Raw genomic sequence first — 25,313 nt, forward strand, 5'->3', positions numbered from 1 at the left:
TGTTTTATCTACATCAATCTACTAATATCTCTTTCTTTGATAACAAATGTGCTTTACTCTGATTCAAAATTATGTACTTCATAATTTTAATTAATGTTACACTCACCTAAGCTCTTAACAGCTAAGTACAGAATATAGCTAAGTACTAAATCTTTTTCCTTTATGTCCTTATTTTATGAAGTGTTTCTACTTACTTCATCTTATACATTTCAAAAAGATTATATATATGTACATATTTACATGTATACATATACATATAGATATATACATGCATGCTTACTTTTAAACATACACAAGCATGTAATAAAACTATCATACAAGTTTGTGCATGTATACATACACACACATGTGACTATCCATGATCAGGATCAATATCTCTCCTACATCTTGTCACCTTGGAAGTGCATCAGGGTCAGCTGCTTCCTTGAAGCTATCATCTGTTGGGCATCAGATCCCAGCTACAGAACCTGTCTGAGCCTCTCCAACCGCAGGCACAGATAACAAAACCAAAAGGATGGCCTAGCACTGTCTAACTCACTATAATCTCTAACTTCTTATAAAAGATGCTGCTTTTAAGTGTGTAAGAACATCATTTGATTGTTTCTTTATTTTATCATTGATTTGTTAAAGAGTCTTAATGCCAATGAATCTCACTCTCAAGGAACCATAAAACACCTTTTAAAGCTGAAGGGTTTTGGCTTCAAAACTATTGTGGAGCTTTTAAACATGGAAAAGGTTCCTTTCAGATCTCGCTCTAAACTACCTCTGATATATAGGTATTGTTCATTTTCTATTACCTGCTCCAATAACTTCGTGTGTGTGAGTGTGTGTGAGTGTGTGTGTGTGTGTGTGAGTGTGAGTGAGTGTTTGTGTGTGTGTGTGTGTGTGTGTTAAGTGTTGTCCAAAACTTCATCTTGTGGTATATGTGTTTCTTTCATGCCTGGACAAGAGAAGAGGGTTCAGGATAAGTCAAGAGCTTTTCTAGAGTTTTTATTCAGTTTCTGAACAAAAACATTAACCCGCTTTCTCTCAGGGACTCTTTATGATACTGAGGAGCAGTCATTCCACTCATAGGCTTTCGTCCAGGAAGTTAAATGAAATGGAACAAGTAATTACACATGTAGTTGAAGCTATGAAGGAGAAACTTCAAGTACCACCAAACTTAACACTTGATATTCAAGCTGTCTAGAAAACTCTTCAAATAAAGAAAATGGCCAATAATGTATGACTACCAAGTTTGCACTGGATTGTTACAATAAATAATGCTAATTGTTCATAATTCATTGCAAAAATATATTTTTCTGTATCTACTTGAATAAATGTAAATATAAGCCATGTAGTGGTCTTTGCCTTTTGTGATTAATAATTCCAGGTGCTTAATAATGATACTAGGTTATACTTGAGGTTTCCTCTAAGATATCCTATGAAAGTTGACAGCTTGTGTTTATTGTACCTTAATTATTATAAAATCATACATGAAGAAAATTGGGACCAGAAGTTTCAGCTCAATGGGTAAACTGTGACAGATGATGGGCTTCATTTCTTGATCAAGGACAAAATAAAGTAGACTAAAAATATACAGATTGTGAACTAGAAAAAAAGTTATTCTCACATGAAAAATTATTATTAAATTTTATTCATGTTTTGAATAAATGTGCCTTGATCTTATAAAACCCCTCTTTTAACTCCCCCTGAGATCTACCATCCTTCTCTATCCACAGTATTCACAGAGCTATAGATTTTTCTGAAACATGAATTCTAGTTCATGCTGCCTGTTCATTCTTGGATTTGTGGTCTTTCACTGGAGCACTGTTTATCTATCAGAGGCTGTATGAAAAGAAGATTAACATAGTAAAAGCAATATGCATGTAACCAGTAGCCAACATAAAACTAAATGGAGAGAAACTTGAAGAAATTCCACTAAAATCAGGGACTAGACAAGACTGCCCACTCTCTCCCCATCTATTCAATATAGTACTTGAAGTCCTAGCCAATCAGACAATGAAAGAGGTCAAAGGGGTACAAATTAGAAAGGAAGAAGTCAAAATATCACTATTTGCAGATGATATGATCGTACACTTAAGTGACCCCAAAAGTTCCACCACAGAACTCCTAAACATGATATTCAAAAAACTTCAACGAAGTGACTGGCCATAAATAAACTCAAACAAATCAGTAGCCTTCCTCTACTCAAAGGATAAACAGGCTGATAAACAAATTAGGGAAATGACACTCTTCACAATAGTCACAAATAATATAAAAACACCTCGGTGTGACTTTAACCAAGCAAGTGAAAGATCTGTATGACAAGAACTTCAAGTCTCTGAAGAAAGTAATTGAAGAAGATCTCAGAAGATGGAAAGATCTCCCATTCTCATGGATTGGTGGGATTAATATTGTAAAAATGACCCTTTTGCCAAAAGCAATCTATAATTCAATGCACTCCCCATCAAAATTTAAACTCAATACTTCACAGAGTACAAAAGAGAAATTCGCAAATTCTTTTGGAATAACAAAAAAAACCCAGGAAAGTGAAAACTATGTTCAACAATAAAAGAACTTCTGGGGGAATCACCATCCCTGACCTCAAACTGTATTACAGAGCAATAGTGATTAAAAAAAGTGTATGGTATTGGTGCAGAGACAGGCAGGTAGATCAATGGAATAGAACTGAAGACCCAGAAATGATGCCACACACCTATGTTCCCTTGATCTTTGACAAAGGAGCTAAAACCATCCAGTAGAAAAAAGATAGCATTTTCAACTATTGGTGCTGGTTCAACTGGAGGTCAGTATGCAGAAGAATGCAAATTGATCCATTTTTATTGCACTGTTCAAAATTTAAATCCAAGTGAATCAAGGACCTTCCCATAAAACCAGATACACTCAAAGTAATAGAAGAAAAAGTGGAGAAGAACCTTGAGTACATGGGCACTACGGAAATTTTCCTGAGCAGAGGACCAATGGCTTATGATCTAAGATCAAGATTCGACAAGTGGGACTTCATAAAATTTCAAGGTTTCTGTTATGCAAAGTACACTGTCATTAAGAAGAAATGGCAACCAACATATTGGGAAAAGATCTTTACCACTCCTATATCCAGTAGAGGGGTAATATCCAATATATACAAAGAATTGAAGAAGTTAGATTACAGTCTCTGTAACCCTATTAAAAATTGGGATCAGAGCTAAACAAAGAATTCTCAGCTGAGGAATATCAAGTGGCTGAGAAGTACCTAAAGAAATGTTCAACACCCTAAGTCATCAGGGAAAAGGAAATCAAAACAACCCTGAGTATCTACCTCACACCAGTCAGAATGGCTAAGATAAAAAACTCAGGTGACTAAAGATGCTGGTAATGATATGGAGAAAGAGGAACACTGTTCCATTGTTGGTGGGATTATAAGCTGGTACAACCACTCTGGAAATCAGTATGGAGGTTCCTCTGAAAAGATGTGCTACTACCTGAGGACCCACTCCTGGGCATTTACCCAAAACATGTTACAACATGTAGGCAGGACACATGCTCCACTATGCTCATAGCAATCTAATTTATAATAGCCAGAAGCTGGAAAGAACTAGGTGTCACTTAAGAGAAGAATGGATATAGAAAATGTGGTACATTTACCCAATAGAATACTACTTAGTTATTAAAAACAATGACTTCATGAAATGAAATTCATAGACAAATGGGTGGAATTAGAAAATATCATCCTGAGTGAGGTAACTCAATAACAATAACAACAACAAAAACAAAAACAAACAAATTAAAGAAACCACCAGACACACACATGGTATGCATTCACTGGTGGATATTAGCCTAAAAGCTCAGATTACCCAATTATACAATCCACAGACCACTTGAAGCTCAAGAAGGATGACCAAAGTGCGGATGTTTCAGTCCTTCTTAGAAGGGAGAACAAAAATATGAATAGGAGATACAGAGACAGAGTGGAGCAGGGACTGAAGGAAAGGCCCACCTGTGGATCCAGCCCATACACATACAGCCACCTAACCCAGACAATATTGCTGATGCCAAACATGCATGCTGATAGGAACATGATATACCTGTCTCCTGAGAGACTCTTCCAGAGAATGACAAATACAGAGGCAGATGCTTGCAGCCAACCATTTAATGGAGAACAGGATCCCCACTGGAGGAGTTAGAGAAAGGATTGAAGGAGCTGACGAGGTTTGCAACCCCAAAAGTACAACAAAACACCCTCATATACATCCTCATAGAAGAAGGGAGAGGAGGCATGGGATAGGGAATTTATGTATGGGAAACTGGGAAAGGGGATAAGATTTGAAATGTAAATAAAAATATCCAATTAAAAAATATCAAGGTCTACTAATAAACCACAAAATAAAGTCAAAAGCAAAAAAAAATGAAGAAGAGGAAGAGGAGAAGAGGAGAAGGAGGAGGAGGAAGAGGAAGAGAAGGAGGAGGAGGAGGAGAAGGAAGAGGAAGAGGAGAAGGAGGAGGAGAAGGAGGAAGATAGGAGGAGGGGGAGGAGGAGGAGGAGGAGGTCTCTCTTTTAGCAGCTATCAGTTGTCATTTACTCCCCATCCAGGGGTAGGATTGTTAGCAGTGAGACAACTAGAGGTAGAACTTCATCTCCTCCTTTCTTCATGTGATTCAATTTCAAGGATTGTTTTCAACAATGAGATTATTGTTAGAATATTATTTTCATGCATGTTTCTTGACTCTATAGACTATTACTTTCTTAGAATATTTAGCAAATTGACTCTGAAACTTACAGTATAGAAGATATTTAAGACATAAACAATACATTGTTAATATACATCTATGACAAGCCTTAGAGAAAATAGATCTCAGGAACAATACCAAAATTCTAAAATTCATTATAATGGTTATTTCTTACATAAAGCATTTTCATAGATTACAATTTGCTGAAATAATAATTTATAGATATTTTGACAGACCGGAGCTGATGTGGCTTCTGCTAGAATCCAAAAACATTCTCAAATGTATTTACTCCTAATTGCATTTAATTTCATATTACAATGATTAATCAGAATGAATGTCTTCATTTTCTGCTGCTTTAACTGGAAGAAATGATCTCTTCTGTTTTTATCCTATTATAAGGATCGTTACAAAAATGGGAAACAATTAACACCGGGTTTAATGCCTGAGTGCTATAGAGCTGAAGTAATTGCACTCAAGGTCTGCTAACTTTTTAATCAGGCATTTGGTTGCAAGCTGCTCGCAATTGATTCTGAGAGAACTAACACTGTCTAAGGAAGAAAGCAGGTGTGCCAAAAATGCAGGCATGTTGGCAAAACAAATGAAAGGTTTTTAAAGGGGAGAGAAAAGAAGAAAACAGTAAAAAAATCAATGCAAAGTGCTTATCAGCAGGCTGTTTCCTTGCTGGGACCTGTTATTGAACAAAGGCAGTAGTGCACAGAAGCACAGTAGTGAAGGCCCGTGCTGACCTACTGTCTTCACACAGTACTACTAAAGCTTAGCAGTGAGGAGCCTGTCCATCCCAAAGCTGGTGAATTGAGTTAATTAAAGGAGAAGACTTCAAATTTCCATATTCAGTAGAGTTAACACACAATCACAGGAGTCTGAGATTACATTATAATTAGAAATGCCCCCTGCTCCTTGCGTTTGGGATACTCTTTGAAAAACAAATTTGGTTAGGCACTTTGTTCTCTCCTAAAGAAAAACATGAGCTCTACCGATTTCCTCTGAAAGCTAATGAATATTTTTCTCCCTTTAATACCTGTCTTAATGTCAGTCTTATACCACAGAAGTCATTGCCGGGTATGTTTTTCATTCATTTAATGTCACATACAGTCTTCAAGAACATTGGTGGGGCAATTTTCATATCCCCCCACATCCTCTTTGAATAGAGCTTCGAAGAATGAATACTTTTAGAATTATTAATTCATAGCTTATTAGGGCAAAAAATGGGGGAATATATATAAAATTACAAGTGTAATTTTTAATGATCATTATGTTCACTGTTGAAAGTTCTTGGACCAGAAGGAACCCAGTAAATAGCAGATCTGATCATTTGCTGAGAGATTTCCAAGATCCTTGCTACTGATTTTTTTATGCCTGAATTCAGAGAAACAAAAACATTTGAATATTTGAAGAATACTACAAAGCAGAACTAGCCTTTCCAGTTGAAGAGCAAGTCAGAGCGAGAACAAAATCAAGAGCAGAGCGCCTCAGCTATGAGCTTCCTCAAGCAAAACCCTGTGTGCAATTGAATTATACTTGTTTGCCTGGACTACAAGGCAATCCATTTTAGAATTCATTAAGATGCCTCAGGGTTCAGAATAACGTAGATAGAGATCAATGAATCTAAAAATGCGACACACAAGTTACTCAAGTTTCTGTTCTATCTCAGTTCCAAACAAGTTCTGGAAGACTGAGGTCCCCTGTGTGTATCACTTCAGATTTCAATGAACTCTCCTTTAGCTTCTCCTTGTGTAAACAGCTCTCCCTGAGCCACCACAACATCTGTTGTTTTCCTGTGAAGGGCTAATACAAATGAAAGGAAGGCACACCTGGCATCTGGCCACGGGCTCGCAAAGTCACTCAGTCTTAAGGGATTCCCTCAAAGCTGGGATCTCAAGCATTTCAGGAAGGATGCCAAAGGGAGAACAAAAAAGAGACTGGCAGGCACCACGGAGCCCTTGGTGACCCAAATTACATCACAGGGGTAAATTTACCAGAATAACATTCATGCTATTTCTGACCCCAAAGTGACTTTACACAATTTTTTATCACCCTGCAACATTCTAGTGAAAATTTGAAATCTAGTAACTCAAAAGTCCCTTTATAGTCCAGTATACATGTGGTATGTATACACATAAGGGTGTGTTCATGCGAATTATATCCTGAGAACCCTTGAAATGTGTGTTAAAATAACTGGTCATGTTGGTGGAGGTAGGAAACGAGTGGTACACTTAATGGCAAGTTTTGACCACTAAGTATCATTATTTTGTATGAAATGCTTGTCTAGTGTGATGCTACTTATAAACTTGATGATCAACATTCCAACTGTTACATGTGTTGGCAGGTTTTGACTTTATCAAAGATAAACAAGTATGGGATGAAGGAGTATCCATTGAGAAAATGCCCCCACAGCATTGGCCTGTGGGCAATTCTAAAGTGCTTTTCCTTAATTATGTATTGATTTGGGAGGGTCCAAACTATAGTTGATGGTCCTGAATGGTACAAGAAGACAGGCTAAGCAAGCCATGAGGATCAAGCCAGGAAATAGCATTCCTCCATGGTTTCTTTTTCAATCCTACCTCTAGGATTCTGACTTAAATTCCTGCTCAGATTCCTCTTCATGATGGACTATGAACTATAAGCAGAAATAAACCCTTCCCAAATTGCTTTTTATGATGATGTTTTACTACAACAATAACAATCCTAATGGAGACATTCCATAAAAAAAGGAAACCGATCAAGAATCCTCCACTTGGAGAGATTTCATTACTTTCTTTTCGATGGCTTGAGTTTGTTCTCATTATTGGCCATCATATACTAACAACGAAGAGCACATTCTGTAAATTGTTTGACTGGTACCAATAGCACACGATACAATTAGAAATAAACTTTTTCTCACTTAAAAGTAATGAGGAACACAAGAAACAAACCACTATTGCTTTAATATATACTTAATGTCTATGTATTTCTTCCAATATTTATTTCAATTTCCATGGTTGAAATAAAAACACATTTAGTTTAGCTTATGAGGTACATTTAGTATTTAAAGATTATTTATTCATTGGTTACAGACCATTGCTTATACTACAGAATAAGCTATCCTAAGGTGATATTTAGCCATTATCGTTTATTGGTTAATTTAATTTTTATGTTCTTGCTCATCCCCAATGCATACATGAATGTGTATATGTATAGTAATCATTCTTATATTTTTTCTATATCATTAACATGAATTACTTTCACACTTAAAATGCCTAAATCATTAAGTCTCATGAAACTGAGTTAAATAGCTATTTGTTTATTCATAGCATATTCTTGAAAATGTATACATACAATCTTGACTCGGGATATGCCATATAAACAACATGACCAGAAAGCATTATGTTGTAATTTACCAGTATACTTACTTAATGTTTGTTTAAATAACGATGCTATTTACTTTTAAAATCTGTGGCTTCACTATTCTGGCAAAACACTAGTATACTAATAACCAAAAATATTCGTAATAACATTTAGAAAAATACTAGTTTCTTCTCAATTCACTATCAATCTTATCTTTAATGTCATATTCATAAAAAATATTGTAATATTAAATCTCTTTATAGCAAAGGAGGTATTACACTCAGGTTTCAGTAACAAATCAGAAGCTCTAATTTGTACTACCAATTTTCTGGGTCCCAAGTCATTTTTTTTGTTGTTATAAGCTTGCAGACTCTACGTTTACAAAGCAATGAAATTAAAATCATCAATAATGTAGAAAATAACAAAAATTGTACAACCTAAAAATGTAGATGATAAATGGTTTGTGCAATGACATGTTGCATACTTTTCTAATATTTGTTAAAGCACTACCTTCACAGGCTCATGTTTGTTTTGCTGTTAAATATATTCCTGATATTAAGACAGTGTTCAATAGCTATTGATCAAGTCATAGACTTTTAGTCCCAGTGGCTTGCGTTCTACATACACTGACCATCCAAAACAAGGCACAACGCAGTCAGACCTGCCAAACCCAATAATAAGTTTGCATTTTGTACTTTATGGGGGAGCATGGCTCCACTGTAGAAAAACAACTTTGAGAGCAGGCTTTTAGCAACACTGATAATCACGTGCAGTTGTTTGCAGGTTCTCCCTCTATTCTCGTATTTATTACTATCTTTGTCAAGAAAGAGGTTTGACTGTTTGGTAGAATGTCTTTATTTTCTCCATTAGTTTTAAGGTACATCAATACTGCTTCATTTCCCTATTTTTTCTTTGTTTTTTTTTAAATCTACTTCCATTGTTGCTTCTGCACCACCTTTGACCCCTCTGTGCTCTTCCTGTATCTCTTTTCTGTTCTCAGCCTAATTGCAACTATTCAAGGACTAAAGTGCAGTGTGTCTTTTCACAAAGGTGGGAGAGCTGATGTGGACAGTGTATATGGATTTTGTTATAGTGTTATGTAGAAATAGTGACTAGGCAAGTCTCAAAAAAAAAACAAAAAAAAAACACGAGTACAATAAATAACTATCCAGTTCATAGTACACTACTCAGGATGCCAAAATGTTGCTTGTTGGTGGATCCTAAATATACTTTCTAAACACAAATATTTAAATATCTGTTAGACTTTTAGCCAGGTGAATCCTATGCTCCAACCTAGTCACTTAGCATTTCTTTGTGAATTGGAAACATGGTTACTCAACACCATAACACCACAGCATACAATTAAATGAATCACCATTCACTGAGGCTTAAATTATATGAGAATACTGAACAAAGAGAACATTACAGAACAGTGAGGTTTCCATGGGAAAGAGAGAGGATGTTTATTGTATGTGAATGTTTACTACATATAGAGAAAGAGTTGTCTTGTCTATTTATAGCACATGAGCTAAGACTTTGATTTTTTGACACTTCTCCTGAGGTAATTTCTGAGTCAACATTTATGCAAGGTGATCTAAGAAGACAGTGTAAGGTGGATATTAGCCTTTGGATAATGGGCTTAACTACCTGATTATAGTTACTAATCTATCTGTTATGCTCAACATCAAATATTCAACACATTCATGTGAAAAACCTATTTGAAAAAAATGATAATTCTTGTCTAATGTCTGAAGTTTCTTGACAGTGAACACGAAAAGAATGTAACAAAATTTATTCTTCACTGCAGCCATACTGGGAATTGAGGACTGTCAAGGAGTGTAAGGCATGTGGGCTCCACTGTCATGAATGAATTAATGATTATAAGGAATGACAGGAATTTGTTAAACCTCTTGTGCTGTGTTGAGCTCTCCTGCCCTTCTGCCTTTCACCATGGGATGGCCCAGCAAGAAACCTCTTACCATGAGCCTTTTGATCTTGGACTTCCCAGCCTTCAGATATGTTAAGACATAATCTCTCTCTCTCTCTCTCTCTCTCTCTCTCTCTCTCTCTCTCTCTCTCTCTCTCTCTCTCGCTTTGTTAATAAGTTATCCTGTCTCAGGTATTCTGTTACACCAGGACAGGAGAGACTGTGTGATATTGTCCCTTTGTTCTTACACCTAGGTGGAGTTACTCTTACAAAGTGTTTCTGAGCAAATATTTCAGGTGTGTTTGCCAGAAATACACTTAGTAATCTATTATGCTCAATGTGATATTAGTAGAGAACTATAAATGACCAAAGAAATGTAAAATAAAAAAAGAAATGAATGATTTAAACTAATAGTGAGGATATAAGGAAAGGTGAATCAAAATTCAGGCAGGTGAACTCAGGACTGAAAATAAAATTTCCATCAGTGATCCTTTTTGATGATACAATCATTGTTTCATCCCAATCATGCCCATTTTCCATTTCCTTTAATGACTGAGTATTTACAGATGAAGAATCTTATTTCTTAGAGAAATAATTCACTCCAAGTGAATCTTTTTTTTTTTCTTTTCCTCTTAGAAACTGTGGAATTGAGATAACTCTGAAGCCTGACACTTTGATTTGAGTGCTTGTGTCAGGAGGATGAGTGTCCTTCACTTTGATCTTAGATCCAGGAACTAACTTTAAGTGACACTTCTCATTACCCCTCACCAGCTCTTCCCTAAAGCTCCCTGCACTTTCACAAGCTGTGAACACAACCTTTCCTGGCGGCACCAATATTGTTTGCTGAGTAATATTTTGTTTTGAATGTGCATCTTCAGGATCATTTGCTAATTAAAATTGCTTACCACTGAGAGCTCCCCTGAGGTTTGCCCTTGTTTATTTGGGTTAGATCATGAAAGCATGGTTGAGCCAAGTCATAGGCCATAATTGGCTGCCAACTGAAATGGAAACATTAGGGAAAAAAAGAGTGATAAAACTTGTTCGCAGTTTTCTTCACATGCAGATACAGTTAGTTTTAATATAATCCAAATAAGCACACGCATTGGTGCATAAATGGACACTGAGAGACAAAGCTTCCCTGCGGACTGCATCTCTGACAAACTTCAAAGCTTCGTACAGTGAGGAGTGTAACATCTTTGGGGGAAAGACATTTGCGATTGTTTTATACACCGAATCACATAGTTCTGGGTTCTAATACTTTTGAAAATAGCTAACATGTACTGTCTTTTGGATTTTATAATTCAAGTCAATCTTAAAATAGTTTCGTCCCATTTTCATTCAGGAAATTAGTGTGGTCATCATGATGGTCTGATATACTGCACAGTGGCATATCCAGAGGATTTACAATGGTCAGACCGAGGAGAAACTTGAAGAAGTGATAAGAAAAGACCAATAGGCTGAAGATCAGCTTCGTATGTGGTCTAGTTTGATCTTTGTATAAAAACTATTCCGTGGCAAATAGAAGAAAACAAGGAGGTCAGATATTCATGCATTAGTTTCGTAATATTTGGGCATTTGTGTGAGCTTTAACTATGAGAAAGATGATTACCAGCAGATTCAATTTTGAAAAGCAATAGTTTCATTCTAGACTATAGTTGAACCCTAGAGTACAAGTATTTACTTAGAGGTTAAATTTAAAAATACAGCTACGCTGTATTTGTAGTGATACCTGAAAAATTAATGTCATCTTTTTCAATTTTCGTAACAATGAAAATTAGTTTTCTGATAGGAGAATAATAGCCTAAAGATTTCACAGGAACATAACCATAGAAGAAAAATGTCTCGTCCCTAAATAGGTTATTGTACCAAGTGTCATTTTTTGTTATATTTCATAATTTCTAATACGTTTCACTTATGCTACTAAAAAGTTGATGTCTCAGGAAATTAAAAAGTTACATTTAAAAAGGTGCATGTTTATCAAAAGCAACAAATAAAAACATAAATAAATAAAAGAAACTTCTTCGGATATTACTTTGCAGCTCAGAAGACAGCAGGATCCTTCCAAATGTCATGAGAAAAAAAATCTGGTCAGAATCTGACAGCATAAGAGAAAAATGCCACTGAATTAATACTGCCTTAGAAGGCCTTGGGGAAATAGAGAATATATTATCATTTTTGGTAGTGAGTGACACCCAGAAACTGAAGGAATAAACACTGAAATTTCAACAAACATGGAACCACCTTCGCTAACATAAGAGAGTGGGCTATCTTCTCTAATGCTAATTCCATTTTTAAAAGAATCATTTTATGACTGTTTAATTTACGTGCAAGTAATCTGACCTATTCACCCTATTAACGATCCTTACATTTCTATCTTGTCTCTTTTATGTATAAAGTTCACTCTGGGTTATGTACTATTGGAAATGAGAATTGTACACATGCTTTAAGATTTCAGAAACTCCTGTTTAGATAGGATCTGATCTAAAAAGAGGCATATGTTAAATCTTCTTACTTGAGGCCAGACTCTCGTCTAACTCTGCACCCCACAGTGCTCATTCGAGTGGAGAGTCATCTCTGAAGGCAATTGGAGCTCCTTGGTTGGCTGAGCACCATGGAGCTTGGAGCAAGATAAAAAAAGAACCACAGACTTTCAACTATAATTCTGCTAGCAGGACATACTGAAGCCATCCAGGCTGACAACTGTGGGATGGGGTTCACTGGCCCGTCAGCCACATAGAAATACATAGCATACCTCTATAATCATAAACCAAGCATAATCCGTTAACAAATCAGAAAAGGGAACTAATTACGCTCAAGACTTGTTCTACTGAAATTTCCTTCTAAATAATGTGTGCACGCATGTATTAATTGTTGTGTTTAGAGTTCATCCTCGTACCTGTGTCAAGATAGGGAGAAATAAGGCATTGGTTTTATTTGGTTTTTCATTAGCATAGCATAAAAATAACATAGGTAGAAACTGTATTAGTAGCTATTAATAAATGCAGTTTCCTACACTCAGCAACTTCTAGTTCCTTTACTAGTGGCTCACCGCTGTGTCCACAATTTTTAAAAATTAAAAAAGAAACAGCCCATGTGCTATTGCTAAACATGAATAAGAATTTGGAATCTGTTCCAGTGTCTGTGATTCACTACTAAGTTTGGGAACAAAGTTCTTGATGATCAAATCCCTCTAAGACTTCAAGAAAGATTTCCTTTTAGTTCTGATTCAGTTAGTTAACCCTAGAATGATGATGAGTTCTCAGAGGCAGGCGTTCTGTAAATATTTTATCTTCAAACATGTCTACTCTGTGCATTCTTTTCTCCTCTCCATCTCTCCCATATTAACTATTTATTACTTTTATCGGGTGTTCTTATCCTCAATATTTGTAAAAGCTCCCTCCCGTACTTTCAATATCCACTTTAAATCTCTCTTCAAAACCATCAAAATGGAACTCTTCCAAGTGATGGGTAAATTTGTCTTGTTCATGCCTCCATAATGTAGCTCATTCACAAATTTTTGGATCTTTTTGTGGATAACACACACACACAGAGAGAGAGAGAGAGAGAAAGAGAGAGAGAGAGAGAGAGAGAGAGAGAGAGAGAGAGAGAGAGAGAATGGAAATCTAACCACTTTCTTGATGACTCTTGATAAGCTGATAATTCAACACCTTTCTCCTTGTTTTCTCATCCTGTTAGTTACACTTAAAATCTCAGTTTTTCTGTCCAAAGTCTATTAATTCATCAGGAGCCATGGCAATGCCAAAGGGCGTCGTACGAGTTCCTGCCGCGTATCATTTTGATCACCCCTGGATTTCTGTGGCTTTGTGTTTGCAGTCTTTGTTGTGGAAGAAACAGACGAAGTTGCAGAGTGTAATGGGCGCCTCGGCATTGAAAGCCTACGACTGTCCTTGTACAAATGGTTTCCCATTATTTATGTTGGATGTGATTTTCCAACTGAAGCATATTTATTTAGACTAATGCTTGTGTCATTCACACAAGAATAAATAAATGGAAAATCGGAACTCTAATTTCTATGTTGTTGTGAGATACTAGAATAGTGTCTCCTTCAGACATGTTTCTGAGACCTTGGACTTAGACATCAGAAATCAAAGGGTGAGACTAAGGACGTTAAGGGGCTAGAGCCAGCGGAAAATACTGATACGTGGAGCCAAAACTAGAAACTGAGCACCCGGCTGTGTGTGATCAGAAACTGCAAGCAGAAGCCAAGCTGAGTCAAAACCCTGGACTGGTAGTCATGGCAACAAGGCCACATCCAGGAGTCAGAGCCAGAAATCAGAGCAGGTCAAATATGGAACAGACTGTTGGTCAGAGGAGAGAGGTGACAGCCAGAGAACCAGACTAGGAAGAAACCAGGGAACGCTTCCTGGTGCCCAGACTGCAGAGGAGTTCCTGTGCCCGGTCCAGATGGAATTCTGCTGGATGTCTGGTCACGACTCCAGCTGGCTCACAGTCCCATTCACTGTTCGTGTGCAGATTCCTCCAACTGCCTTCTGATGCTCAACGCTTTCCTATCTTTTGGAAGCTCTGAATGCAGCCTCATAAAGCTATTCTGCTAGAAGTTCTGTCAGGTGACTCTGTTTATAGAAAATGTCAGGGGCAAGTTAAAAGAGGGTTTTCTTCTTTAAACTACGCGTGAGAATATACTACATCTTTAAGTGGCGTCATAAAGTAATCCAAGAACACTGACTACGGAAGCCTGGCAGATTATAGAACAAGCCTTCAGAAGCACTATCATGATTCTATCATGTGTCCGATTCCCTATAAAAAGATGTGCACCGGTATTATTAGTGGTAAAACCAATGATCACTAATTAACTGTATCATAACTTAGACTTTAATGTGAGACGGTTTTGACATATTATGCTATTTCATTCCTAGTAGTAATGACTGGTGCATTTTCAGACTATATTTATATAGTGTTTGTATTGTTGAGCAGAGCATATTTGAATATATGGAACAGGTTGTTAGCATTATTTTCATAACGACTTTACTAGGCAGGTATTTATGGCCACATGCCTCTTCTTTAATACAGACTTAAAGATGGGACTTAAAGATGATAGGGAGCCAAATATGGGAGGAGCCAAAACAAAAAAAAAATGAGGCCATTATGCTAGCATTAGACACAAAACTATCAGTTTTTGAGCATATGTCTGTAAATTTAACAATTCTCTGAAAGTATTCAATTCCGTATCCAGTTTATCTGTTCTGTTGCCAGAAGACAATAAAATCGAAGCTATTCCTATCACCACTATGTCCAATGGGTAACATAATAGTATATGCCTCTTAGAAGCAGGTTTAAAGAATTCCCCAGTTGGAACACGGGAGGAAACTCGGGATACTTAGGTTTTGTTTCCTCCATTGAGGCAACTCTCTCCGATTCTCATAACGTACATGGGCAAATACTGACACTCATCAAACTGCACAGCAATCTGAAAAGTTGTCTCAGGCACATTAATCACAAAGTTTTCCATTATCTTTTCTCAAACTAAAAGCATAAAAATAGAGATTTTTTTATTTACTCTAAATTTTGAAGTCTACATTTTCTAAATGATGGGAGCTATTCCCCAACCAATGTTGTCAGCAGCCCTCCTCTTTGGAAATGATGGGTCTAACTCTTTGGGACTTCCAAATTGCAATTTCAATGTTTAACAAGAAACACAAAGTCCCATCCCAAGCCAAATACAGATAAAATAATCCCTTTAAATTATCCAAATGAAAAAAAAAATATATATCATTTATAAAATCTTAAATCAATATGCATATATTATATTGTATTTTATCATATTGATTTCTGAATATGTATGTATAGGTATATGCAATATAGTTTGTTAGGACAATCAAAATCCACTATTGCTGATTTAACTACAAAGTTGAGCAAAATTAGATGAACAAAGAGAGATAGAGTGTAAAGAGTTAAAACCAAAACAGACCCTGAAACACCGAGGTATAAGGAATGTAACTGCAGACAAAATTGCTTGTGCCTTGGTGACTGGTTTTCTTTATGACATTGTCTAAGGATGCTGGAAGGGAAAGGTAAGAAAGAGGAGTAGCAAGGATGTTTTCTTAAGTCTTGTTTAGAATGGCCTCAGAATAGCTGTTCCCAAAGTACACAGTACTCACAAATATGGTGGCATAAAAATGGAGTGTTCTTTTATGGACAGAACCCTTGATTTTACTATGAGATACACACAAAATGGAATTTCATTACTGTATTTTATTATTTAATAGACTTGATACATTTCTTCTCATTTATCAAAGTTCTTGAATTTGTGTAAATCTATTTATGTTTGACATTGTTCATCTTGTTTCAGAGACCACCATTATTTTCCACCAACTGTATAATTCATCTGTGACAAATAGAACAGCTATCTAGCACTATGTACAGGAACGCAGTGGGTATTAGGCAATCTTCTCAGTACAACTGAGTGGCGGTTGTATTCAGCTTCATAAGTAAATGAATCACAATAAGCAACTCTGTACGTAGTATTAACTAAGTATTTATGGAAAACTGCAAATGTGCTCCTGAAGCATCGTTACAAATAAATGTAGTGTGAGCTTGTTTGAAAGATTTACAAACAAGCAATATAGGAAGTTATACATTTTTGTCTACTTCTAATTTTACAGTGCAATAAGCACAATGAATAAGGCACAGAATGATTTGAGCAGATACAAGCTTCAGGAGGTTGGGAATTAAATAGCACACTTCTGTGTCTCAGTAAGATTTTATAGCATTAAGTGCTAATAGCCTTATTGATTAAAATCAACATGGGTGATTTTTTTGCTTCATCTTTTGTAAGAATTTGAATGATTTACAAATGCATAACCAAGTTGTCTTTTAATAAAAGGTTATCATCCATTTGTATGTTTCTTTCTCATTTTGTTGCTTTTCAAATAAAGTAATAGAAAATATTATTTGTTTTGTTTGCTTGTATTTTATTTGTTTATTTTGTTGTTTGTTTGTTTTGTCTTTTCAAGGTAGGGTTTCTCCATGTATATTTGACTATCCTGGAACTTTCTTTGTAGATCAGACAGGCCTTGAACTCACAGAGATCTGCCTGTTCCTGTGTCCTGGATTTTGAAATTAAAAGTGTGTACCAGCACCACCTGGTGGCAATAATAATTTTTTGAGAATTTTTCAGCTTCCTTTTCTTGCTCTCTACTCTTAAGGAGCTGAAGGGGCTTGCAATGCCATAAGAACAACGTACTCATTGATAAGTGGCTATTAGCCCAAATGCTTGAACTACCCTAGATGCCTAGAACAAATGAAACTCAAGACGGATGATCAAAATGTGAATGCTTCACTCCTTCTTTAAAAGGGGAACAAGAATACCCTTGGCAGGGAAGAGAGAGGCAAAGATTAAAACAGAGACTGAAGGAACACCCATTCAGAGCCTGCCCCACATGTGGCCCATACATATACAGCCACCCAATTAGACAAGATGGATGAAGCAAAGAAGTGCAGACCGACAGGAGCCGGATGTAGATCGCTCCTGAGAGACACAGCCAGAATACAGCAAATACAGAGGCGAATGCCAGCAGCAAACCACTGAACTGAGAATAGGACCCCCGTTGAAGGAATCAGAGAAAGAACTGGAAGAGCTTGAAGGGGCTCGAGACCCCATATGTACAACAATGCCAAGCAACCAGAGCTTCCAGGGACTAAGCCACAACCTAAAGACTATACATGGACTGACCCTGGACTCTGACCTCATAGGTAGCAATGAATATCCTAGTAAGAGCACCAGTGGAAGGGGAAGCCCTGGGTCCTGCTAAGACTGAACCCCCAGTGAACTAGACTGTTGGGGGGAGGGCGGCAATGGGGGGAGGGTTGGGAGGGGAACACCCATAGGGAAGGGGAGGGGGGAGGGGGATGTTTGCCCGGATACCGGGAAAGGGAATAACACTCGAAATACTCAATAAGAAATACTCAAGTTAATAAAAAAAAAGAACAAAAAAGAACAACCAATCAGAACTCCCAGGTACTAAACCACTACACTGAGAGTACAAATGGACAGACCCATGGCTCCAGCTGCATATGTAGTAGAGGATGGCCTTGTTGGACACCATGGGAGAGGAGAAGCCCTTGGTCCTGCCAAGGTTGGAATCCCCAGTATAGGGAAATGTCAGGATAGGGAGGTGGGAAGGGTTGGTTAGGGAGGAGGAATACCCTCATAGAAGAAGGGGGAGGGTAGATTGGATAGGGGGTTTATGGATAGGAAACCTGGAAAGGGGATAATATTTGAAACATAAACAATCCAGTAAAAAAAGGAAAAAAAATAAAGTGCCCCAAAGTGACAAAATCCTACCTCAACCATCAGTCAATGGCACACTGCCTACTAAAGGTCCTAGAACTGTGCTAAACTGATCGTAATTCTGTTGTTGCCGTGTTTGTGGTATTCGTGGGTCACTCAAACTATTACTTCATTGTAATACACTATGTTGCCTAGTTTTCTTATTTAAGCAACTGATTTACAATAAGATTGCATTTCTAGGTGAAACATAGTGATAGTGCAAATTTGGTGTGGTGGGGGTACCAGTTGAGGGATAGTTCAGGTTTGATAAACCAGATCAGCAGAGGTAGTTCCAGTGGATTTAATGAAAATACTTCCTTCTTTAGGGAGTACTTCTCTTCTCTTCTCTTCTCTTCTCTTCTCTTCTCTTCTCTTCTCTTCTCTTCTCTTCTCTTCTCTTCTCTTCTCTTCTCTTCTCTTCTCCTCTCCTCTCCTCTTCTCTTCTCTTCTCTTCTTTCTCTCCTCCTCTCTTCTCTCCTCTCTTCTCCTCTCTTCTCTTTCCTCTCCTCTCCTCTCCTCTCTTCTCTTTCCTCTCCTCTCCTCTCCTCTCCTCTTCTCTCCTCTCTTCTCCTCTCTTCTCTTTCCTCTCCTCTCCTCTCCTCTCTTCTCTTCTCTTTCCTCTCCTCTCCTCTCCTATCCTCTCCTTTCCTCTCCTATCCTCTCCTTTCCTCCCTTTTCTTCCTTCACCTCTCCACACCTCCTCTCCACTCCTCTACTTTCCTTTGGGTCCCTCTTACTTTCCTCAAATCCCACTCTTCTCCTTCCCCAATCTAATAGGCACATATTGAATGTCTGGTAATGATAAACATTAATTACCATTCAGAAATCTATGTGTCTTAAAGTTAGTTCAAATTATCCTTGGTTGGTATCGGACAAACTAGTTTACATGATAGATCCAGGACAAGTCGGGAATGGAGACAATGATGTGTCAGCAATGGATGGTACCTTAACTTGACAAGGACTGTTTATCTGTATACCCCACCATCTATTTAAAAACTAATCCTGTTCTCAGGACAATGAGACATACTTGGGAAATCAGTGAACTATTTTATTTGTTATCTCACAGTGATATTAAACCAAGCCTCCTTTCTCCCCTTCTCTAGATGTAGCCCAGCCTAATTTGTTAGGTATTCCAGTGACCAGGCTTTGAGGTTAAACGCACTAACTTGTAGTTCCAAGTCCGTCATAGAAACACAAGAATCTTTCCTTTTTAATCCTTTAACACTAAATTTGCATTGCAATCTTTGTTTCTTATGTTTCATCCGTGGAGATAAAATTTAAATGGAAAATTATTTAAAATTTAAAAGATAGATAAATCATGCTGTGTAGCTGTCTATTTCTCTTCATCGACATCTATTTGTTCTTTAAAGATATATGTGGCAGTAAGCTTTCGACCACTGAAAAGAAGAATGAAAACTCAAGCCGCTTTCTCTGTAATGAACTAGTATCTCAGTCATTGTGTTTTATGTCTGAATTTTCCGACTTAAATTCCATGTCCTCAGGGCAGAGTGTGGCCTTCTATCTTTTATCTCTTTTTCTTTGTTTCTGTTTTTTTTTTTTAAACACAAGCATGTGTTCTACAAAGTAATAAATAATGAAGAGAAGTGAAGATGTCTGAATGGTGCAGGTTGATAGAAATGGAGCCAGTGTTTTTTGGGGGTACAACAGCAGTGCTTCCCAGCATTCAGAATCCCCCCCATCATCTCAGAGTGCCAAGTCAGGATGGAGGACAAAGGAATGGGACCAAGGGCAAGAACAAGAAGAGCACAACATAGGGATAAAAAGTTGCTCGATAGTAAGTAGAGTTTTATCAGCAGACACATAAGAGATGAAAAAGAGACCAATCTTTAACCATAAACCATCTGCAAGTTCTTCTCACCAGCCATGTTTTAAAATATCACTTGCTCTTACTCAATACTGAGAAAAAGCTAACTTACCCAGTTTTATTTTGCATGCATAATCTTCAAATAAGGGAACTAAACATTGGTTGTATTTATCAGCTTCTGTTTGGGTAGCGATAATGAGAAGTTATCAGTCTATGAGGAGTGCCCTGTTATGGCTGAAGTTTTCTCAGGTATTAGTCCATGATCGCTTGACTCACTACTTTGGTCACTGGTATGTGGTAGCATTTTGCAGGGAGTCTAAGATGGGGTACGACTGATTACGTTGGATTTCATAATGGAAAGACTTGTGGCTAGAGAGTATCTGTATCTCAGTATCCCATCAGTAGCATGTGCTTCCTGACTAAATTTCCTCTTGATAAGTATCTCCTGCTGAAGTTTTCACCATTTCCTAATAGTCACACAGGCGGCAGATCCAATGGTCATTGAGAGACATGTACCTACATCAGGGTATAAAAGAACATGTTATTTTGAAGTTTTATTTTGTTTGTTTTGCTTTATGTTTTCTATTTGGTTTCTGTGATAAATAGTGCAAGAAGGACCTTGTGGAGTATGTTCTAATTACAGGACCTCCTTGGCCCATCTCCATGTGTACGTTGACTCTCATGCTTCTGCATGGTGCTACTTAGTTTGTTATTTCACTTATTTAAATGCCAATCGTATTCCAGTAGGAAGTTAGTTCTTTCACAAGTTACATAAGTCAAACCAAAGTTCTGTTGAGAAAATGAACCTTTCATTTTCTTCTCGTATTTAATAGAATGCTGTAGCACACAGTAACTGTCAACAACTGTTGATTAAATAAAAACGCAGATGATGCCGTGAAATTGAATTGGCTTAAATAATCTGTTCATTTTATTCTTTAGTAGAATATTAAGACTCCCATGAAGGTTAGACAATCCTAATAGAAACCATGTGACATGGGATGGCACAACAGGGGGATTGTTGCAGACTTCTCTAGTCCTATCAATTGAAAAGAATAAGCACTAAATTCAGTGACAGACTATCATAAAGGGATAATTTGGCAAATGATAGAACACGGGACACCATATATCTTCCTCTGACCTTCACACAGGTGCATCAGGCATGCACATGTACAGAAACATGCATATGGTGAGCTGAAGCAAAAAGTATATTTACCTTCATTTACTAAACCTTATGACATAATTTATATGTCATATAGCAGATGCTATGAACTAAATTTAGGAGAAGAGTTGAGGAGGACAGAATTTGGAGAAATCTACCTGAAGGCAAAGGTATATTTTACCTCATATTCTACACCAGATTGCAGCTAATAAATTCCAAATAACGTCATAAGGTAGGCGCTTCCCTTATAAGATTGTGAAGATCAACTATAGGAAGTTTGGTGTCACAGACTCACATCCGTGGAGGAGTATACCAAGAGAATATGACTTAAATCCTCAGAATAACTCCATCTACAAGCAAACAGTGCCTTATGCTGTGAGAACCTAGGCGAGATCTTAATGTCCTTCAAGACTCTAGACAGAAACAAGCCTGAAGACACAAATGTCTCTGATGCCTATCCTGATCGGCATGGACAAGTAAAATCCTCCTGCTCAAAACGCTCACACTTAGTGTGTTGAAGGAGATGTAGGAAACCAGCACCCTATTGATTACCACCTTGAATCAGTAAAGTCAATATGTAGGCTAAGTATCGAAATGTTTACATTAATTAATAGCATACAGTTCAAGAAATTAATTATCCAACAATTACAAAATAGCATTTAATTTGTTGTCTAGATAATATAACACTGTAAAATTAATGGTATCATTCTATTACCAACAATGTAATTTAACACTCATAACAAGGCTTATAATTTTTAGATAATCTGTTCATTTTCATTCCAAAGCGTAGAAAATTTACATGATGATATTTATTGATGTGAAAATTAAATGTTGATTTATAATTGTCTGATAAATTATAACATGATAGATTTGATCAGTCTGAATCCTGATATATGTAATGTAAGGAATATTAATGATTTAATAGTTTTAAAATTTATATAGCAACCATATGTGCTTTATAAATCTTAACTTATATCCATAATATATGAATTCTCTAAAGTAAAATTCTTCAATAAATTATCAAATATCACTGTATTTTATTTAGGTTTTGAAACACATTTTATTGAACTCCAGTGCTAATTTTCAGTAATTATTTATTAACAATTTACACTGATAGAATTTAGGTATTCCAAAATTTCCACTTTACATCTTGAGAAAGAAAGTGACTATAGCAATAAACCAGTAGTAGAGTTTCACACATCATAACGGAATACAAGAGAGACTAGGATGTTAACTCTATTTACTGGAAGACAACAGCCAAAAAACCTTCTATGTGAAATTCTCTGCATATGAATATCGAGTGTAAAAACTTGTGACTGAATATTGGAGGTATCAAAGGAATGTATTTATCTACAAGGATTAGAACAGAGAGATCAGTGTTTACCTCATCTACTTCACCACAAATGTTGATCTTTGAGTTGAATTTAATTACCCAGCAGACCAAATATTTGTCTCTAATATAATTCAGTTTAATTTCATTAGCATTCATTTGATTTCTCTAAGATACTCTAAACATTACATTAAAAACTCAAACAAATTTCCTATTATGAAGACATAAAAACTTAGATTGAGTTTAGATGTAAAATGTAAATTTATGCTTTCAAAAAAGTAAGCCTAAGTAACATTAAACATTATTATGCCTTCTAATAATCCCTTCAAGAATATTTAGCTTTAAAATCAGCTTTGATAACATCCTAATTTTACTCTTCCATGATTTATATAGCCTGTTGTTTTTCCAATCTTATTTTGCTGGCTTGTGTAGGATTATTCCAGGAAGCTAGATAGGGATATATAAGAAAGCTAAAGTGTAGCTTCAGAGAATTTATCAGTAATGATAGAAAGGAGTTTTAAGAAAGCAAACGGTGCTTTTGTCTTTGTAGTTTGTGTACTTCTTTTATTAAAGAATAAAACTCAAACTCAAATGACAAAGAAGGCTGTGGGTTGTGTCTTTATTTCTGGTTTGATTTTTGTCCATGAAACTGATTGCTCTACAGCTGTAGATATCACTATCCTGAAATATCAATGATATTTTAAATATTAAATATTTTAAATATTTTAAACATAACAAATGCAAGTGTATCTCTCAAGCTGATAAACTGAAAAGACTTTGCAAAGAATTGTACTGATGACTCTTGTAACTTACCACATAAATTTTTATTTAATTTTATTTTTATTTTGTGTGGATGGATGTTAATCTGAAAGCATTTCTGGGCATCACATAGAAGCAGTACCTAGACAAGAAGACATACTTGAAACTGTAGTTACAGATAATTTTGAGTCCCCTAGGTGGATGATAGGAATAGAATTCATACCTATGAAAGAACAGTCAGTGTTTCCACCAGTGAACTCTCTCCAGTATCTGGATCAAAAACTTTGTCTTCCAGTCTCAAGATCTATACCAAAACATGCTTTTCTGTCTCATGATCTAGATCACTAGTGTGCTCCCCATTCCTTGATTGTAGTTCATTCCAGATAGCCAAGTAGGCAACTGAGAAGAGCCATCATAATGGTCACCATGGTGTCTACTGTGTCTACTGAGAGAGCAGAATTTAATCCTGTAGCAGAGTCAAAAAGTGACCTAACATACCAAATACCCTAGTTCCTCATCTATCTTCAGAGTGGTAAAAACTGGATTGAGAATACCTACACTTTATTATAGCTTTGGCACCAAATAATATAACTCTTGTTCAAAGTCTTTTGTGTATACTTTCATATTTATGGACATAGATAGTTAATTTACTTGTGTCTATTTGTCATAATGCACATCACACTTTGAGTGCTGGTCAATTCCTTAGCACTACAGTAAGAAATTTACACACATCAGAGTCTTCCCAATTACTCCTGGCATTCCCCACACACATATAGAAGAAGTACATCTAGGCAGTTTTAAGCTTTGGAAATAAGTGCTCTGTTTTAGCTTCAAATTTGTCAAGGGGCAGCTGTCAGAGTGCACTATTTACTTCACCCATTATATCTTAATCTTTACATCCGGAAGATTCACTGCTTTCACAACTCTCACCTCATGAGGGGTTGCATGGCATCCCAGAGGAACTTTCACCCTAGCACAATATATTTGAAGAATAATGGGAATCAGTATTTAATATTTCACATAATTTATTGACTAATATATCTACTTCCAAACCATTAATATCACTACCGTTCAATGGAAATACATTATATGTTTAAAATAACGAAACTTCATTAAAAGGTATCAATTGTTTGTATACATGCATTTATTATTCATTTATTTATTTATTTAATAACTGATTTTGCAAGAGCATGTGCGTGGATATCAGAGGACAGCATGAAGGATTCTCTGTTCTATAAAGTGAGACACAGGCATCAAGTTCATCTAGATGGTAAGATTTGACAGGAAGTCCATTAATTCACTGAGCCAGCCTATTGGCTGAAATTCTGTTCAATAGGATGAATCTTACACTTTGCTTGTATTCAGAATCAATGTATTACTTAAAGAACTACAAATAATTTAAAGCAAGTTAACTGTGTCTTTTCAACACTCCTGATCACAGTTCACGTGTAACCTTGAAGCTTGTGAAAAGGTTATAAATGTGTGTAAGAACACGTGAGACATAATTGGTTACGGAAGAATCTGCACATAGGTCTGTTAATCCAGGCATCATTTTGTGCTTGAATATAGGTAGCTGGCCTGCATTCTGTAACTTCTCAGTACACTGTTTCCATTCTCAGAGCATGTTGTTCTCTAAGTGTTGGAGCCATAAAAGTATAGACCTTCAATTTTCAGAAACATTCTTTTCTATAGACTTGCCATTGCAGTTAGCAAACCTAAAATATTTTAGATATTTAGTCTCTCTTATGCTGTAAGGGCATTAACATACACTCACATGTCAATATTTATTCATTTTCAAACTCCCTGAATGTGTACATGGATTAAAAGTTCTTATAGATCAAACTGCTAAGATATACATAGTGACACAGGAATGCTATGAAGGTTAATGGATTGTATACAGTTAAAGAAATCATTAAAGAGTAACAGCCATCAGAGTACCTGTCATGG

At 36.5% G+C, this 25,313-nt stretch overlaps 1 protein-coding gene across 13 annotated transcripts in view; it reads right to left on the reverse strand.

Moving 5' to 3' along the window:
• The window catches only part of Pcdh9 (protocadherin 9), an 899,165-nt gene that overhangs the window by 340,591 nt on the left and 533,261 nt on the right, over positions 1–25,313 (reverse strand). For 4 of the 13 annotated variants that reach the window (NR_197226.1, NR_197225.1, NR_197224.1 and 1 more), the window contains 1 exon segment: positions 23,590–23,804. The gene's annotated coding sequence lies outside the window, so the exon portion shown is untranslated. 13 annotated transcript variants of the gene reach the window in all.

The sequence above is a fragment of the Rattus norvegicus genome, chromosome 15 (assembly GCF_021556685.1).
Source record: "Rattus norvegicus strain SHRSP/BbbUtx chromosome 15, alternate assembly SHRSP_T2T, whole genome shotgun sequence".
Lineage (NCBI taxonomy): Eukaryota > Metazoa > Chordata > Mammalia > Rodentia > Muridae > Rattus > Rattus norvegicus.